Genomic DNA, 14752 nt, shown 5'->3' on the forward strand with positions numbered 1-14752 from the left:
TATTAGCTAAATTGGAAAAGATCAGGACAATATGAAAAATTAAGGTGGATAAGGAACTTGGTTAAAGGAGACTACACGGGGTCATTACTGAAGGTGAACTTTCAGACTGGAGGAGGTTACTAGTGATAGTTCCGTGCAGGGATGCGTTTTGGGAACCGATCTTGTTTAATCTATTTATCTGACCTTGGCACAAAAAGTGGGAATGTGCTAATATGTTTACGGATGACACAAAGCTGGGGTATTGCTCAACACAAGAGAAGGACGGATACCATAACAGGAAGATCTGATGACCTATGTAGAAACTGTGATTAATAGTAATAGGATGAAATTTAATAGTGAAAAGTGCAAGTCATTGCATTTAGGGATTAATAACAAGGATTTTAGTTATAAATTGAGGACACATCAGTTGGACGTACAAGAGGAGGAGAAGGACCGTCGAGAGTGATTGGTTGATCAAAAGTCCCGGTGATAATGATGCAGCCATGTGATAGGGGGCTTCTAAAAATGCTAATGCGGATCTTGGGGATGCATCAGGAGAGGTATTTCCAGGTAAAAGATAAAGAGGTGTTATACTGTTTATTACAAGACACTGGTGAATCTTATCTGGAATACTGTGTGCAGTCTGGTTCTCTCATGTTTAGAGAAGGATGAATTCAACTGGAACAGGTACAGAGAAGGGCTACTCGATTGATCCGAGGAATGGAAAACCTGTCTTATGAAAGGAGACTTAAGAGCTTGGTTGTTTAGCCTACATCAAAAGAAGCATGAGGGCGATTATGTTCCTCTTTATGAAGTATTCAGAGGAAAAACTCCAGGAGGGGAGGAGGATGGAAGCTAGTACCAATGTGGACACAAGAACAAATTATAATAAACTGGAGAATTAGGAAGTTTAGATTTGAAATTAGATGAAGGTTTTCTAACCATCAGAGAGTGAAGTTCTGAAACAGCCTTCCAAAGGGAATAGTGATAGGTAAAAAGCATATCTGGCTTCAAGTCTGAGCTTGATAAGTTTTCGGAGGAGATGGTATGAGGGATAGCCTACTTTTGGAAAATTACTTGCATCTGATTGATTATTAGCAAGTAAATATAATCAATAGGCCTGTGATGGATGTTAGATGCAGGTGGAATCTGAATTACTACAAGAGAATTCTTTCCTGCGGTGCTGGCTGGTGAGTCTTGCCGCGACATGCTCAGGTATAACTGATCACATATGGGGGTCGGAAGGAATTTTCCTCCACGGCCTAGCTATTGGCGAGTCACCTGGAAGTTTTTCGCCTTCCTCTGCAGCGTGTGGCACGGGTGAACTTGCTGGAGGATTCTCTGCACATCATGATCTTTAAAATCACGATTTGAGGATTTCAATAACTCAGACATAGGTTAGGTTTGCTACAGGGGGCATGGGTGAGTTCTGTGGCCTGCGATGTGCGGGAGTCAGACTAGATGATCATAATGGTCCCTTCTGACCTTAAAGTCTATGAGTCTTTCTCATTCCTTAACCTGCATATCCATTTGTTGGTGATGTTTAAGAATGGCTGGCCAATTCCCATGCTTTCACCTCCACTGCTCTCTTGTGGTAATTATACATTATGGCTATCATCTTCAAAGGTGTCTAGGGAGAGGAAATTAGTTGCTATTTGAATGTCTTAACTCCTTAGCCTACTTGGGAGAATTGGAGCCTAAATACATGCCTTATTAATTGACTATCCCTGAGACTGGAAACCTAAATCTTTTGGGCTCTTTTCATAATCTAAGCCTCAGTACCCTCATGCTTATGAACCCTACATGATTACTTAAGGACTGACCCAACGCAGTGTTATTACCTTGTCACAGAGAGTGAACTTCAGGGATCTTGTTCCAGGGGGAACAAGACAGCATTTAAACAGCTCTCAAGAAATCAGCTCTTAGACTTGGAGTTTGCTAAGGAAAGGATCTTTGTTCCACTCCCACTGATAAGCCATGAAGACTCTCACTGCTCCTGGTTAAAGAAACAAACAAAAATACCCCAAACAAACAAACAAAAAGACATCCTCAGATGCTGTTTTCCAGAGGCAGATAGAGAGATTAGACAAACAAATCAATAATTTAGTAGATAAACTGAGAAAACATAAAAAGAGGAACTCACAGATCAGAATGATTTCACCACATTTATGATCCACATTAAAAAGGCAGGGGAGTTGGTTCATGTTTTTATTCATTACAATTGTTTATTTTCCTTTTAATTTCAAAGGACCAAGTTCTGTCCCCCTTTCCCCCCACCCATCTAGAGGTGGGTCTCTCTGCAGAGTCCCTTTGATTTCTGCCTGAATGCAGCAGTCAGCTCACACAGAGTCAGTAGCACCATCAGGGTCATGGCTGGCAACCCACCCCTCTCTCTCTTTGTGTATTTCTCGAGGCAGCACTGAGAAAACTGAGATCAGCTGGTACAGGATAACAGTAGTTTCTACTTTTGGAGTCCGTGTGTTGGGAGGTGAGTAGATCAGGGGCAGAGAATTCTCTAAAAAAGACACTTAGCTTTTGGGATCACTTGGGCAAGGTCCATCTCTTTGCTTGGCTATTTGTTTCATTAAATGATCTTATGTAAGAACAGCCTGATATTCAGATGTGCAGGATCCTGAGTCAAAAGTCCTATTGGGTTGAATTTTCAGAGAAATGTAAGTGATTTAGGAATAAAACTTCCATTAACTTACAATCTGACCCCTCTATTTAAAATCATGTCAGCGTGCCTAGAGAGTGCTAGCTGGGCACATTCATTTATTATGATCATTCTTAATGCCCCTCAGTATTACATAGGTGGATTTTTTTAACTAATAGCTTTCACAATATACAAGATCTTTATGCATAAAAAGTGTAAAGTTAATGTCTAAAATTTAAGTCACTAATGAACCATGCCCTGAACCAACTCTGTAAGTTTGGGTAGTCAGGAGTTTTGTTTAACCCTCTACAGAATTCCTGGATTTTAGATACTCAAATGCTCTCATTTTACTTTGATTTTCCCTCACATTCTCACAGTGCCTAAGAGCTCTATCTGCTGGAAGTCACTGACCATGATGTCTTGCACTCGTCATGTATTGTTCAGCTTCTCAATCATACCCTTAGGGATCACTGTAAGTATACCAATAATCGCTGGGTATACTTACATCTGTGTTCTATGTTTCCATAATCAATCTACTTTGTGGAAGTGTTCTTCATACTTTGCAATCTTGTCATCTTGTTTCTTTTTATGACATTGGCTGCTGGGTATGGCGCTATCTGTTAACATTTGGCCTATTTTTCTCCACTGCTCAGTCTATGACAATTGCCAGATCCCATAAAATCTTAGCCTTTTCATTCTCTAGAGTGCTTTTGATTTGGTAGTTGTAATAAAACAAAATTAATTTAAATATGCATTTCCACAGAGAGTCCAGTGCAGGAACTTGGTGACCTCATGTGTCGTCTTCTCTCCTAGCCAGGCTCAGCAGATGCTCCACAGTCTCTTCCTTTTCAGAACACGTTGTGCAGTTCAGGGAATGGTTATGTTGGTTGATCTTTTTTCTGTGTAAATAACCCTTAAGGACTTGTGCACTAATATTGAGGATCTCTGTCCCTCTTTTCCGATATCCTTGTAGAAACCATGAGTTTATTCATCTTCTATTCCTAATAGGTTTGATCTCTCTCCATCACTGTCCATGCACTCATTTCTGTGTAAATCTTTGGAATCTTTCTGGGGGGATTTCCTTTCTACTGTCTGACATGGGCTGGAATGCACTAGAGGTCATTGGTTTTTATCACCACAAGATGATCTCTTTCTCTGTCTCACTTTTAATATGTTTTGATGTTGTATTCTTAATGATCAACTTCTTCCTCCACAGATAACAGACCTTATTCTTTATCACACTGTCAGACATCCTGTCTGTGTCTTGATTGCTATTCAAAACTTGTTGCATCACTAGCAGCTGTCTTGTTTGGATGTCAAATTTTTACTTATCCCCTTGATTCCAGTTGATCACTCCGGCAGTGTGCCACACTAGTGTTGATCCTGTATCATTGCTTCTACCAAAATGTTTGCATGTGAGTCAACATGACGAGGGCCAGCTCTACTATTTTTGACTCCCCAAGCAGCGCGATGAATTGCCGCCGGGCGACAGGGGCAGTCCATGTGCCGTTAGGGAGGCATGCGCATTTCCATAGTGGCGGCAATTTGGTGGCAGCTTCTGTCTTCAGCCAGAAGACAGAAGCTGCGCTGCAGCGGACAGCTGAACATAGAAGCTGCCACTGAATTGCCGCTGTCGCGGAAATGCGTATGACGCCTTAATGGCATACGGACTGCCCCTGCTGCCCAGCAGCAATTCAGTAAGTTGCTTGGGGGCAAAAACACAGGGACTGCTGTCCCTTGCAGATTGCCGCCACAAGCACCTGCTTGGAATGCTGATGCCTGGAGCTGGCCCTGAACATGACTAATCTCCCTTTTCAGGCTTTCAGTCTCCATTTGCCTAAATAATTCCATTTTCCTATGAAACTTTCAGTTGCCCCGTGAGTTTATGCTCAGTTTTTTCTTTCTCGGTGTAATAATTTCTCTACTTCATGTCTTGGAGCATTCATGTCCTCCAGCCTCTCTCTTCTGGTTTTGCCAAAATCCAACCTTAGATCACTTTTTGGTTTGCACTATGAGTCCTTTTCACTCTTTGGCTGAAAATGATCTCTGAGTTCCTTGAATTGTTTGAAACGTTGCATGATATCAACCTTGGGTTACCCACTTCCATAGACACACTTTGGCAGTGGAGGAGCCTGTCATACAGCTAAGCACTTCTGAGGCCCTCTTTTTGGCAGCTGTAATATTTATCAATTTGCCTGTGTTCTCTGTATGTGATTGGGTTGTCAGCCTGTGCCCAAACCTGTATTTCTAGGTCTTGGGCGTTTACTATTTTTATTATTATTTATTATTATTTTATTATTATAGAAACCCTAGATATTTTAATAGGGATGAATCCAATAAGATACTATAGACATTAAAGACTCTATTATGGTGGTTTTCAGCTTGTGGTCTGCAGACCCCTTGGGAGTCCACAGATGAGGGGTTCGCACCTCCATTCAAATTTTTTTATGGGAACGCAAAAGAAAAAAAGCCCCAAAACCACTGCTCTACAAAAATTACAAAATATAATAGACAAAGAGGTACTTATAGAATTGGCCAGATCCCCAGTGAGTGTGACTCAGCTATAGCTTCACTGGCGTAAATGGGCCAGATCCCCAGGTGGAGTAAAAGCAGCTGTATCTCTGTTGATGTTAGAGGGACAGAGGAAAGAGTTTTAAGGCTGGAGAGAAACAGCAAGTGAGAGAATTGCTTTATGTACAGGCGGTTAGGGCCCTTACCTTAAATGCAGGAGATCCAGTATCAAGACCCCCTTTCCACAATGCCTATTTAACCACAGTGGAACCAATTCAACAGGAGACACAAAGTGAGGGAGACATCAGACTGTCCCACAGTCCAAGCAGGGTGCGGTTTTTTGTCAATACCTATGGGGCCTAATTCTGCAATTTAGGTGCTTAAAGTGGCAGTTAGGGGCCTAAGTCCTGTTGTGCATCTGGCTCATCTTGTCTCTGTACAACACACAAATTGCAGCCAGCTTATCACTGTTGCTTTCTCTAAGTCTTGTCTATTTAAAAATATATATTTTACAGGATAAAATAGGACTTTCTTTCTATTCATCCAGCTGAAGAGATGATCTCTATATGCCATTTCAATTCACTTTTATGATATGACTTAATTTTATTTTATTTAAAATACACATTGTACAGCCTGGAGTAGGGCTCTCTTTACGTTCATGCTACGGAGAGATTAACTACACATGCTGTTTAAATTTACTTTTATTAAAAGTGTTCATTTCATTTGTTTTCTCTCATATTCCAGATCACAGTTTTCCTGAATAAATGCCAATGAAAAATCAAACCACAGTGACTGAATTTGTTCTCCTGGGACTTTCCAGTGACCCACGGGTGCAGATTTTCCTCTTCTCAGTGTTTTTAGTTATTTACCTAATCACTCTGGGTGGTAACCTAGTGATTATGCTGGTGATAAGAGCTGATTCTCACCTTCACACCCCTATGTACTTCTTCCTCTTGCATTTATCCTTTGTGGATATCTGCTATTCCTCGGTCACGGTGCCTTAACACGCTGAGGAACTTCCTAGCAGGGCACAAAACTATTTCTGTCAATGGCTGCATTGCTCAGATGTTCTTCATCCTCCTCTCAGATGCAGCTGAAAGTTCCATTCTCTCAGCCATGGCTTATGACCGCTACGCTGCCATCTGTGACCCATTGCGTTACATGGAGAAAATGAGGAAAGGGATCTGTGTTCAGGTGGTGAGTGGGGCGTGAACCACAGGCTTCATTTATGCCCTTCCTAACACTATTTTTACTCTGAAGTTGCATTTCTGTGGCTCCCATCAAATCCATCATTTCAGCTGTGAGCTCCCTCCTCTGTTACAACTGGTCTGTACTGAGACCCTCACCAATCAAGTGGTACTTCTTACATCTGTTGTGATATTTGGCTCAATCTCCTTTCTCCTAACGCTGATCTCCTACATTTACATCATCTCCACCATCCTGAGGATACTCTCTGCAGAGGGCAGTCATAAAACCTTCTCCACCTGCAGCTCCCACCTGATTGTGGTTGGCTTGTTGTACCTGACAGGTTTTCTCCAGTACACAAAACCCATCTCTGTCTCTTCTATGGTGCTGGATGAAATATTCTCCATCCAGTACAGGGTCTTGACCACCATGTTAAACCCCATCATCTACAGTCTGAAAAACAAGGAGGTGAAAACAGCTGTAAGGAAAACATTGGGAAAATTAAAGTTTATCAGGTAACATTGATGATCTTAAATAAATTAAATTACATATTTTTACATCAGAGAGCATAGAACTGTGGATAACTGGTGTTTGGGAAATTCTCAGCTCAGGTAACTGACGGACACTTTGGGACAAAACCTCAGTTGGTCTAAATGAGTGTGGCTCAATTGATGTCAGCGAGCCAGATTCCCAGTTGTACAAGAGTCACTGGAACACAGGGACTGGATCTTGGGTCTCCTAAATCCAGAGTGTGTGCTTTGAGCACTGGGCTGTAGAATCAGTCACACATTTCTTCCTTTCCTCTATCTCCATATTTCTTAATCTGGCCCACTGACTGCAGGGGATCTATGGCCAATTTATGCCAGCTGAGATTCTGGCCAATTCTATAAATCTCTCCTCTTCCATTGTGGAGGGAAGCAGGGTGCCAAAATCTGGTTTTGTGAATCTCTTTGATTTTCCAGGCACTTCAAAGTTAGGCTCTGCAATTCTCAGCATCACATCTCCTATGTCCTTTTGCGAACCTACTCCTTGGTGTAAATTGACATGTTGCTGTTAAGTCAATGTAGGTACATGGATTTACATCAAATGTGGCTCTAACCATAGTGTTCATATTCTAAAGTGATTTTGTTTTCCTCAAATTTCACTCATTGTCAAGTTGGAAAGCCCTGTGTATTGCTGAGTGTCCACTGACATCATAAACGTAGTAGGATGTGGTGCAGCTACTCTGCACCCAAGTGAAATTCACCTTTAGATGCAGAATCACAGCTGGTGAAAAGCAGCATAGCTCCACTGAAATAAACTGGGCTACTCCAATACCTGCCAGCTGAGGATTTCATCTCAGTGAACAAAGATATGACTTTGAATTCATCCATTGCCAATGTTTGGCTTATTCGGATACTGTCTGGGGTAAATGAAGAGTCAACCAATAGGTTGAGCTATTCATATGAGTCTAGGGGAGTCAGGTGCCCAACTCCTATTGAATGGGAATAACTTAGTCCCATCCTCATGCCCAAGGTCAGCCAGAAAGTCTGTGGAGAACAAGATATGGAATCCTGATCTCTTCATTCCCTGTCTAATATATTCAGCCACAATTCCATATATGTGCCCACTTCCATCACTCTTCCCATCCCATCCTAGTACTGATGGCATGCACTGTCTGCCCCGTTTACGAAAGACACCACCCTCTGCTCCCATTTTCACAGGGAGAATTTCTTCTTTCAGATTCTTCATACAAAATAAATAGAGCTAGTTGAGCAATGGGAGTATTTACGTGAATAAAACCTTATCCGTCTTTGTTATCCAAATTCAAAACTTTTGCAACCTGCTTACTAAGCATCACTCTGTTGTACTCTCAATTCTTCATGGCAGCAATCATGGATACTTTTAAGTTTGTTAGTTCTGGTCAATATTTTTACCATGATTTTTTTTTCAATTTTCAAAGTGTGGTTTTGCCATGATAGAATGGTTTTTTTCCTGGAAAATCTGAATTTTGAAGTAAAATATTTCAATTTTTCATACGGAAAATCTAAACAAAAATTTCATTTCAATTTGACCTCTTAAAATGAAATCATAGATTTTCTGTCAAAATGTCAAGCTGAAATAAAAAAAATTGAGTTGACATTTCAATTTAAAATGACAAAATTACTCATCTCAATGTAACTTAGATCAAAATATTGATTGAGAATGAAATTGACACTTCAAAAGGCTGGCTTGTTTCAAGAAAAATGGACAAAATGAAATCCTTAGATATTTCTGCATTTAAATATTTTATGATTTTTCCTTTCACAAAAATGTTGACACTTCAACTTTCTGGCCTATTTTTTTCATTTAAAACAAATGTTAAAATATGGAATTTACTGGGTGATGAATTTATTTTTCTGACTATCTCTAATATTTGTACAGAACAAAGCATGACAAGGCCTTAATCTCACCTAATTGTAACATAAAATAAATAATAATAAAAGAAGAAGTGGTATTTCCAGGTTCTTTATTTGTTATATCTAATTCCTTTGGGTCATGGACTTTCTTTAATTTTATCTGAAGCACAAAGACTAGAAGTTAGTTAGTGTTTAACAGATGCTTGATAGTAATAATCATCTGTAATTTGAGGAAAATAAATGGGCAGATGTATTGCAGAGGTTAATATATTAATGCACATAAAATATTGTTGAAATCTGTGGGGCAAGGATGCTACTGAAGAACACTGCTCTCTTGTAATGCCATTTTCTGTGTCACAGAGTCATAAAAGTAGCCATGCTGGGACAGACCTGCCATCTAAATCCACTATCCCATTTCTGACAGGGACCAGAAACAGATGCTCAAAGGAAGATTCAAGAACCTTACAATAGACATGATATTTAATATCCCTTTCAGTAATGTTATCATAATTAATCATAATAACTCTGGATATTTTTTCATACCCTATTTCTTTTTAAATTTTGCTACATTTATGGTCACAGTGTATCCCTGTGGCAAGGAGTTCCACAATCTAATCGTGTGTCTTCTTCATACCATCTGCACATGCATGGAAAACCATCTCAACACTACTGCACCAAATCACCCCCATCATCTTATATATCTTTATAGAAAGAAAGAAAGAATGACCTGACTGAATGGGTGTTTTCCGTTCAGCTGTTCTGGTTATTGTGCATTTCTTCTTCTCTAGAGACATGATACTGCATGCACTGGAGTGTTTAGACTAAATGGATAGATCCCCATAGCCTTTCTGCATGTAGATATCCAGCTGAGGAGAGCAGGACTTTCACTTTTAGACCACCTGCAGGCTTGAGCCCAAACAACATTGTGTATGACCCCAGTCCTGCAGATAGATTATGGAGCATTTAGGAGGAAGTTCTGATTAGTCGCAATCTCTGACGACTATTAGAAAACTTCACACACCACCCTCTCACAAGGTACCTGAACGATGGATTTTCAACGGAACAACTCTTGGGAAAAGAGGAAGCAGAATGTCGCACCGCACTCACGACATCCCTCATTTGAGAGTCTGCATTTTTGAGGCAGCACCGCCACACTATTGTCTGCTGAGTCTAACATTTCAAGGAGTCCTCTGTTCAAAGAGCTAAAGTGGATATGAGTCACTCACAAGAGTCATGGCAGTTTCTTCCCTTCCTGAGCTGAGGATGTGAGATACTTGAAAACACTCGAGCAAGAAAATTCCTGTTTGAGATTGACAGGAGACTCCTCTGTCTAGAAGCCCACGCTCGCAGTTGGGGGGGACACTGGTAAGCTTATTAGCATATGGCTCATAGATTCGTTATTTATTTTTAATAATATTTCTCTTGTACCGCCTTCTTACCTTTGACCACAAAACAATCCTTCCGCACTAGAAATGACTGTGTGGTAAATTACCAAATATAGCAGACCACTCTCTGAGTGCTCTGTGAGGACGAGAGTCTCGACACCGCTGGTCTGTTAGCGCCACCGCATCTTGTCTTACTGTGCCACAAAACTTCCAAGTCTCCCGAACCCAGCGTATCCCAAAATACCCTCCCCACACCGGGAGAGAGATGCAGTCTCCTCTTAAGAAACGGCCATATGGTTCTTCGGAGCAGTGCGCCAAGCCTGAGCCTAATTGGTGTCTCGTGGATGGACCCATAGCAGGGAGCAGTAACAAGGTGGCAGTTGGTCCTGAACCGTACAGTCCATTTTAACAACTTTGTCCCATATAAAGGAGCAAACCACACATTACCACAGCAGATCCTGAAGTTGACATCCAGTTTTCTCGGTTCCCAGCCGCTCATCATTCTTTCCTAGGAAACAATGTCCAACACTCGCACGTTTAGCTCCTTCGAGAGCTCTGCTGGCTTGCACATCGTCTCACCAAGATATGGATAGCAGGACATGGAATGAATCCTGAGCACAGTGTTGTTTGGGCTCAGCAGAGACTCGCAGAGCGTGGTCTACAAAGTGAATTAGTTCCCTGCCTCATTCCTCAGCCCTGATATACAATAACATGCAAGAAACGGCTATGGGGATACTACTCATTTAGTCTAGGGACTACTCCCACCAGAAAAGCAAATGACAAGTTATCGGTATTGTCTCTAGAGAAGAAAGATACCACTCGCCAACAACTGGAATCAACAAGATAAGGCTGTACGCGAAAACACCCCCATTCAAAGCAAAGATCCACGGTCATTACAATCTTCTTCTGCTATAAAAGATATATAAGATGATGGGACATTGCGGAATCATTAGCGTTGCGAAGCGTACTTCGTTGAGATGCGTTTTTTCCATGCATGTGCACATGGTATGAAGAAGACACACGATTAGATTGTGGAACTCCACGTGCCCGACGGAGGCCAGGGAGAGTAACAAACTGTGAATCCCATAAATCCCGATAAGAGCAAAATGAAACAAGAACATAGGGTATGTAAACAAAATATCCAGAGTTATTATGATTAATTATAGATAAGACATTGACTGAGATGTAGGGATACCTTAAATATCATGCCTATTTAAGGTTCTTGAATCTTCCTTTGGAGCATCTGGGCTTCTGGTTCCCTGGTCAAGATAATGGGATACGTGGATTTAGTGGCAAGGTCCGTCCCGTCACGCGGCCTACTTTTATGACACTGTGACACAGAAAATGGGCAATTTTAAAGAGAGCAGTGTTCTTCAGTAGCACCTTCGTCCCCACAGATTTCAACAATATTCTATAATGTGGGAATTAATATAATTAACCTCTGCAGATACATCCCATTTATTTTCCTGCAAAATACAGATGATTTGCTACTATCTAAGCATCTGTTAAAACCAGCTAACTACACTTCTAGTGCTTTGTGCTTCAGAATAAAATTAAAGAAAGTCATGACCCAAGGAATTAGATATAAACTAAAGAACCTGGAAATACCAATTCTCCTTTTATTATTATTTATGGATGTTAGCAATTAGGTTGAGTATGGAAGAGCCTTGGTCATGCTATTCTGTTCCTGTTAAAAATCCATTCGAGATATCACGTCAGCGGGAAAAATAAATTCAATGGTCACACGCAGTAAATTCCATATTTTTAAACATATTGATTTGGAAAATTTATGATAAAAATAGGCCAAGTTGAAGTGTCAACATTTTAGTGAAAGGTACACAAAAATACATCAGTAAATAAGGGTAATACAGAATAAGTCATCAGGAATCTTCCATTATCTTTGTCCCATTTGTCTTGAAACAAGCCATGCCTTTTGAGAGAGCGAGCTCAATCATATTTTGATGCTAAGTTAACATGAGATGAGTAATTGTGTGCATTTTAGTTAATTCGAGATGTCACGTCACAAAATTTATATTTTATTTTCAGCTCTCGACCATTAATTTCTGACAGAAAAATCTATGTATTATGCATTTTGAAAGCAGTCGTCAAAATTGAATGATTATAAGGGATTTTTTGTTTTAAGTTATTAGTCCGTATATGATATAAAAGGTTAGAAATATTTATAACTCTATCAAAATATCAGATTTCCCGAGGAAAAAAACCATTTCTACTCAATGCGCAAAACCCACCTTGAAATTGAAAAAAATTAATCATGCGTAACAACATTATCAGACGCCAGACTAACACGTACCCAGATTACCACTTTTTACTATAGTATCTCGGCAAATAAATTCCTTGTTGACTTTTGGGGGGATTGCTGCCCGCCATTGATGAGTAAAACAGAGATGCTAATTAGTTAAAAAATAAGGAGAACGGATAAAAAATGTTGTGGTTCGGGACACCCTAGCAGCCCCGGATATTCAAACCAAATATCTGGGAACCCAATAAGAGGTCGTCGGGAAGGGCCATGTCTCTTTTCGACAGTGACCACACGGATAGTTGGTCTGCTTCCGAGGTGTGGGGCTTCTCAATTATGTAACTTTGCCGCCCCCCGTGGTATTTAGCTGCCATTCTAAATCCTGCCTTTACCCGAGTCATTTAGGCTAACTGATATAGGCACATATGACACAACATCTTCATGCACCATCGATATATAACGAGAAGACAAACAAAAAACTTCGCTAGGTCCATTTTCGGAGAGTTTTTATTTATTGAGGTTAGGATATGGACTATTATACTGGGAGAGAGAAAAGATGATTCTGGCAAAGCCACAGGTGCAACACCACGGGCATCTCCAACAGCCGCCTCCGGCACCCACTGCAGCACGTCAGTCGTTTTGCGGGGGCCCAAGGGAAGGGGCGCAAGGTATTCGCACCCGGCGGTTCCGGGCCGTGCCTCTCGAGGGTGAACGACCTTCAAGCAGAATTGCCACCAAGAAGAAGAAAGGCTAGGCCACGGTGTGGGAGGCCTGCCATGCGGTCGGTGATGGTAGGCTGTGCTCTGTTGGGTTTTGTTGATGGCCGCTCGGGGGTGGCAAAGAGCCTCGCTTGCCAGCCCCTGCCCAAAATGTCGGCTCCAGAGAGAAAAACAGGTCAGAAATTTTCTTTTTGTTGCACATTAGGAATAGCGAGAAAGTGATGGCACCGTTTGCAATAGAACCCACAGGTTTGATCCCCACTGGTGGCGTGATGTGGCATCTTTAGGTACCGAGCACACACAGAAACCTGCGGACGGCTATATGGCCATCTGCTCTTACTTGTAAAGGGTTAGCAAAGTTTCAGTGAATCAATTTTGAATGTTGGCATTGCTCAGCTAGCAAAGGGTCAGGGCCTTGCCGTAAACGTTGGCTCAAAGATAAGGGAGGAAATGGCAGGCCACCAGTACGTGGGAATAACAGTTCCGTCTACATAATCCCTATAATGTCCCGAAATATGAGTTCGGGTTGGAGCCCAAACAAACATAAAATTGGGAAGTAGTAAAGAAAATAACAAAAAACATAAGAAAACAGCCCATGAGTTGGAGTTACTAATCCCGGATAATCACGCCGTTGATCCTCGTGCAGATGAAACCATGTTTGTCCTCCTTACGTCGCCACGTTCGTCGGGCGGAAGGGGCCCGCCGATTTATTCCACGCGTTGTATAGCCATTAGCAATTCAACATGTTGCCGGGCTAACCTCAGGCAAGCAAATAAAAATATGAATCATCGAAGTCCATGAATCCAGAACAGTGAGATTCGTTTTTATTCCACGACAATATATATCTTGGGCCGGGACGAGCATCGTTCCGAATTCAACTACTAGAACAGATAAATGGGCCTAGCCTTTGGACTGAGGGAACTTGTTTTGCGGAAGGGAGCAGAATACATATAGTTATTATAGCATATAAGGAAAGCTATGCTGGTGATAGATTACTAGTAAGTCCCAGGTCCCATACGGTTGTGTGTGCATATGGTATCCTTTAATTTCTAACAAACTAATACCACCAGGCCAGTTTTCTACTACTAGAAGAAACTAACCGGAAAGCTGAACCTAAGCTGTGTTGCGGCCCTTCTGGGGTCGTGAGAAGTCCGATCTCTTGAGTGTAGGGCAGTGGTCACCAACTAGACCGCCTGGGGGGCACAAAATCGCCAACACGTTAGGAAACGTTTCCCGTTGACGTAGCCTTGACGTCCCTGCGTCGGAAGGACAACCTACAGTGCACAGATGCCCACGGTCTTCTTGCTGGGTCCCGCGGCAATGTGTGCGCGTGACTGATGTTTTTGCTAACCTGCGCATTGTACTACTTGAAGTGAGAGGTCCCACCCAGTTCCGGTTCTTTCTCGCGTAGAGACGCTCAGCAGCTCCCGGCTACCTTTCTCCAGAGCCAGGAGCACATAGCCAACATGGAAGCTAAACTAGGATGAGAGGTCGCAAGTGGAGAGACAGGTTTTACGCGGGCAAATATGAAAAATGAAAAACCGTCCGCGCTAGCTGTCGCTCAGCGCGTCCGCGAGGGATAGAAGTCCTCTATGTTTGGAAAAACCACACGGTTAAGCAGACATCGAGAGAAGACGTCGCCAATGCAAGAACTCGATTGAGTTGTCAGGATGAAGAATAAGAAA

The 14752-nt window shown here is 41.7% G+C and overlaps 1 pseudogene; it reads left to right on the forward strand.

The window, feature by feature from the left end:
- The first annotated feature begins 5907 nt into the window (after positions 1 to 5907).
- LOC116836577 (olfactory receptor 5G3-like) lies at positions 5908 to 6847 on the forward strand (annotated as a pseudogene).
- Positions 6848 to 14752: the final 7905 nt, after the last annotated feature.

Source organism: Chelonoidis abingdonii, chromosome 25, assembly GCF_003597395.2.
Source record: "Chelonoidis abingdonii isolate Lonesome George chromosome 25, CheloAbing_2.0, whole genome shotgun sequence".
Taxonomy (NCBI): domain Eukaryota; kingdom Metazoa; phylum Chordata; order Testudines; family Testudinidae; genus Chelonoidis; species Chelonoidis abingdonii.